Source organism: Clupea harengus, unplaced genomic scaffold (assembly GCF_900700415.2).
Source record: "Clupea harengus unplaced genomic scaffold, Ch_v2.0.2, whole genome shotgun sequence".
NCBI lineage: Eukaryota > Metazoa > Chordata > Actinopteri > Clupeiformes > Clupeidae > Clupea > Clupea harengus.
The window spans coordinates 30644-36643 of NW_024880079.1; positions in this window are offsets into that span (position 1 = coordinate 30644).

Genomic DNA, 6000 nt, shown 5'->3' on the forward strand with positions numbered 1-6000 from the left:
CTGTTGGGGGTTGAGTTAGGGGAGTAAGGTGTGTGTAACACCCCTTGATGCGTGTTTGTTTGTGTGTGTGTGTGTGTGTGTGTGTGTGAGTGTTTGGCTCTCTGTGATGGGTTAATTATTGTACGTGTGTGTGTGGCACCCTATGACAGATGAAACACAGTGTGTGTGTGTGTATGTGTTTATGTCTCACTCTTTGGAGAGGGACTTCTCTTAGTGGCTCCCTGTGATGAGTGAAGGATGATGCCATGCAGTGTGTGAGGGACACCATTTGATGTGGAGGAAGGGGTGTGTGTGTGTATGGGGCATAAATGTATGGGGTGCTATGATGGACGCAACACAGCCTGTGAGTGTGTGTGTGTGTGTGAGAGCGTGTTTGTGTGTGTGTGTGTGTGTGTGTGTAAGAGCTTGTGTGTGAGAGTTTGTGTGTGTGAGAGCATGTGTGTGAGAGCATGCGAAAGAGAGAGAGTGTGTGTTTGTGTGTGTGAGAGCTAGAGAGCATGTGTGTGATATCTGTGATGAGCGGTTAGTGTGTGTCTGTCTGTGTCTATGTGTGTGTGTTGCTATCTGTGATGGGTCCAGTATTGTATGTGTGTGATTGTGTATGTGTGTGTGTATGAGAAAGAGAGAGCGTGTGTGTGTGTTTGTGTGTCACTGTGGGGTGCTGTGTCACTGGAGTAAGGTGTGTGTGTGTGTGTGTGTGTGTGTTTGTGTGTGTGTGTGTGTGTGTGTGTGTGTGTGTGTGTAAGGAGGAGCTCCCTTTAATGAGTGATTGTGTGTCTCCATTTGATGTGTTAGTATGTGTACCCTGTGATGAGTGACTCATGGTGAACGTGTGTATGCCTGTGTTTGTGTGTGTGTGTGATTGGCACTCTGTGATGGCTGAAGTACGGTAAGTGTGTGGGTTGGTGTTGGTATAGGTAAAGGTATGTGAGTGTAATAATCACACGTATCATTATGTTTCTCCCAGGCTGGTGGGTTGTTCCCTCACAGAGAAGAGCTGTGCTGCTTTAGCATCAGCTGTCAGATCAACCCCCTGCAGTTTGAAGACGCTGAACCTGAGTCTGAATCCTGATCTTCATGATGCAGGAATTCAGCATCTCTCAGACCTCCTCAAGAGTCCCCACTGCAAGCTGGAGACACTAGAGTGAGTGTTAACACACAACAAGAGATCTGTGTGTGTGGGGGGGCACACAGTGATGGGTGAGGGGGGAATGCAAGGATGTGTGTACTATATGGTGTGTGTGTTTGTGTGTGTGGGGCATGTGTAAGGGGTGAGTGCTTACACACAACAGCAGACCACTGAATGGGGTGTTTGATGAGGCAGGTCGGGTGGGGGGGTATATAATGATGGGCAAACTAAAGTGTGTGTGTGTGTGTGGGGGGGGGGGGGGGGGGCACCCAGCGAGTGTACTCCTATGACATCCTGTGATGATTGAGTCACGGTGAGTGTGGTGTGTGTGTGTGTGTGTTTGATTGGCACTCTGTGTTGGCTCAAGTATGGTAAGTGTGTGGGTTGGTGTTGGTAACAACACTTGACATGTGGACATGTGGATTACACAGTGTGTGTATATGTGGTGTGTGTGTGTGATGAATGAATGAATGAATGAATATGTGTGTGGTACCTGTGATGACTGGTGTTTGTGTGGCCCTCTGTGATGGGTCAATTATTGCACGTGTGTGTGTGTGTGTGTGTGTGTGGGGGGGGGGGGGGGGGGGGTGGTATGTGTCTAGCACCCCCTGGTGTGTGTGGGTGTGTGTGCATGAGTGTTTGTCTATGACCGTGGTTACATGGATTCGAATAACTGCCTTAGTCGGACTGAAATCGCATTATCCGTTTCATGTAAGCACCTTAGTCGGATCGTAGTCGGACCGCACATAGTCGGACTAACACCCCTGGATAACTCGATCCGATCCAGTTGATAGTTCGACTATTGCGGCATGTAACGGTGAATTGGATAAGGAACTGGACTTTGCGTCTTTGCGCATGCTCCCTCTCTCCCTGCCAGGTCGTGACCCGGAAGACGAAAGAGGGATAAGTTGTCTCAGCTGTTCATACTAATGACACGGTTTTTTATGAATATCCTGCAGACTGTCTCACAAGCTTATTCTTGTTGATTATGAACAAACATAACAGAAGAGGTCCGAAGATATGAGCACCTTTAACAACCCCTCCTTAAACACGTATAAGGACGTTCCACATTTTATTTGCTTAAAACAACAGCAGTACTGTCAAATCAGCTGTCACTCGGCAATTACCTGACCAAGGTTCCATGGCAATGTTCCGAAAGCCCATTTTTCCGACAGCCCGCTGTTCCGAAATTGTGAGTACAGCAACGTGAACCACTATTGCCCACATGCACATCCCAATGAATCACACAATCATAAACATATAAATGCCTTTATTTCACAAGCATTAACTTGAATTCAGAATATTATTATACACACATGCATTTGCATCGCGATGATACAAAAATATTTGTATGATTGCCAACGCATGCATGCTTTGTCAGTGCTTGACAAGATCTGCGTAATGTCCTGCGACAATCTGCCGGTGATTTCCTTCGCATGAGTGGTAGCCTACCCCATATTCAAAACCAGAGTAGGCTAAGTTAACAAATATTGCCTAGGAAAAGTTATAAGCGTGATAGCCCGGTGAGCGTCTCCGCTCTGCTGTGCAAACGAAATGCTGTGTGTGTTTTTTTGCCACTTAAAATATTTCTAAATTTTGCCTGCCCTCTAAAGACAGAGACGTGACAGGTGGAGCGCAATACCTTCCTTTATAGACAACAACGATCATACACTCCTATTGCACTCAAACAACCACACTCAAACGAGGAGATATTGTATCAATTAGCCTATTATGTATTGTATTAATTGCACAGAGTTCCAGTGGCGCATGCAGCCGTACACACTGTGCGTACCTTCTGCTACGCGAGAAGAAAAAAAAAAATATCATGAACGCATATTTATTACAATGGGGAAACTATAAAATCGGAGTACGGACAACTAATGCCCAGCGTTGACGATGCAGATACAGAGCTGGAAACAGCTAAATGAGTTTACAGCCAAAACGCAGTGCGTTTTATCAAGCCTGGAAAGTTCGGCAAATTTCTACCCAAACATTCATTGTTTTTTATTAAACACTAAACTCAACACACTGTCAAAATGGCACGGGCTTTATGCCCTGGTTGCAAGTTACCACGAACAGACTGTGCTACAGTCACACACCTGCACAACCTCTGTCCCAACACAGAACAACGACATGTACGGTAAGGAACACGGTCAGGGAACATCGCTGAGCGGCGCCAGTGCAGCACATAGAGTATAACAGTATGCTCCCGCCGCACGGCATTATGGGGCGACTATGCCGGCACGTCACAATATAAATGCATTTATTTCACAAGCATGAACTTTAATTCAGAATACTACACACATGGCATTTGCATCGCAAACATACTTTTATGATTGCCCAACGCATGCATGCTTTGTCAGTGCTTGACAAGAATCTGCGTAATGTCCTGCGACAATGTGCCGTGATTTCCTTTGCAATGAGTGTTACCCCATATTCAAAACCAGAGTAGGCTAAGTAACAAATATTGCCTAGGAAAAGTTATATGCGTGATAGCCCGGTGAGCGTCTCCGCTCCGCTGCCCAACTAAATGCTGTGTGTGTTTTGTGCCACTTAAAATATTTCTAAATTTCGCCAGGAGGACTATTTTTCGGAATATTGAGATTTCGGAATATCGGGCTTTCGGAACACTGGGCCGTCCCCGTGTGAATGTGCGTGCGTTTCTCTCTTGTTTCTTCACCTTTGAATAATGTAACTTATAAACACATCGGCCCAGCAGAAACAAACAAACAAACAACCCAAGAGGCAACACGCATTTCTGGACCGATGAACAGACGCGATTCATGCTCAATCAACTGTTGTTGTTATTGGTAGTGGTGAAGAGGTCAAGCGGAAATGGCTGTATCACCACTAGTTGTAATGAAAACAGCGCCACCTATCGTTATGGATATGACATGCTTTCGGCCAATGATTCGATTTATTCACTGCCATGTATATTGGGATAATAGCACCTACCCTCGAAAGATAGCATAGTCCGACTAAGCAAAGATTCGAATTATACCATCATGTAAACACACTCAGTGTCTCAATGACTGAATGAAGGTGTGAGAGCGTGTGTGTGTGTGTGTGTGAGAGAGTCTGTATATGTGAGTGTGTTTGTTTGTGAGTGTGTGTGTGTGTGTGTGTGATAATGTGTTTGTGTGGGACAGCGTGTGTGTGAGTGCTTATGAGAGAGAGTGTGTCTGTGTGTGAGTGTGTGTTTGTGAGAGGGTGTGTGTGTGCGTTTGTGTGAGTCTGTGTGTGTGAGACTGTATGTGGCATCTTGTGAAATGTGTAGTACAGTGCCACTGTGTGTGTGGCACCTTGTGAAATGTGTAGTACAGTGTGTGTGTGTGTGTGTGTGTGTGTGTGTGTGTGTTTGAGACTGTATGTGGCACCTTGTGAAATGTGTAGTACACTGTGTGTGTGGCACCTTGTGAAATGTGTAGTACAGTGTGTGTGTGTGTGTGTGTGTGTGTGTGTGTGTGTGTGTGTGTGTGTGTGTTTGAGAGTGTATGTGGCACCTTGTGAAATGTGTAGTACACTGTGTGTGTGGCACCTTGTGAAATGTGTAGTACACTGTGTGTGTGTGTGTGTGTGTGTGTGTGTGTGTGTGTGTGTGTGTGTGTGTGTGGTGTGTGTGTGTTTCACCCAGTGAGTGTACGCATATGACATGACATGTGTGTGTGTGCGTGTGTGTGTGTGTGTGTGTGTGTGTGTGTGTGTGTGTGTGTGTGTGGGGCACCCAGCGAGTGTACTCCTATGACATCCTGTGATGATTGAGTCACGGTGAGTGTGTGTATGCCTGTGTTTGATTGGCACTCTGTGTTGGCTCAAGTATGGTAAGTCTATGGATTGGTTTTGGTAACAAATGTGTCCCTGTTTCGTGCAGAGTAAGGGGTATAGTGTGTAGTACCCCTTGGTGTGTCGTCTGTGTCTGTGATGAATTAATAAATGAATGAATGAATGAATATGTGTGTGAGAAGGTGAAATCCCTCCCCCTTCTCACTGTGGCCCAAAGGGGGAGAAGAACTGGACTCCCCTACCTGAATGGTTGGGTCTGGGTTCCCCCACCTCTGTGGAGGGGTTCAATTGACTCTAATTGGACCAATTTAGCCCTTGGGCGGCCTTATTTAAGGTGCACCTCATTACTGAATGAGGGAGAGACAGACTGAACATGCTGTGAGAGAGAGCTGTGAGAGAGAGAGCTGTGAGAGAGAGCTGTGAGAGAGAGAGCTGAGAGAGAGAGAGCTGAGAGAGAGAGAGAGAGCTGTGAGAGAGAAAGCTGTGTGAGAGAGAGAGAGAGAGAGCTGAGAGAGAGAGAGCTGAGAGAGAGAGAGAGAGCTGAGAGAGAGAGAGAGCTGTGTGAGAGAGAGCTGTGTGAGAGAGAGCGAGCTGAGAGAGAGAGAGCTGAGAGAGAGAGAGCTGAGAGAGAGAGAGAGCTGAGAGAGAGAGAGAGCTCTGTGAGAGAGAGCTGTGAGAGAGAGAGAGCTGTGAGAGATAGAGAGCTGTGAGAGAGAGAGCTGTGAGAGAGAGAGCTGTGAGAGAGAGAGAGAGCTGTGAGAGAGAGAGAGAGCTGTGTGAGAGAGAGAGAGCTGTGTGAGAGAGAGAGAGCTGTGTGAGAGAGAGAGCTGTGAGAAGGTACATACATGTAGACCAAACCTGTGTGATTGGTGACCACAGAGTTGTACCTTGTCTGTTTGGCTTTAGTTTTGGTCAGTTTGTGTGTATCTGTTTTGGGGTGATCCCTGTTGTAAATAAATAGCTATTTTTTTAAGAAAGCCACTGTCTCCTGCGCCGTGTGTGTTTCCTACCTGCAACCCCATTCCAACCAGCCTACATCCCACATCGTGACAATGTGTGTGCTATCTGTGATGAGTGGTTAGTGTGTG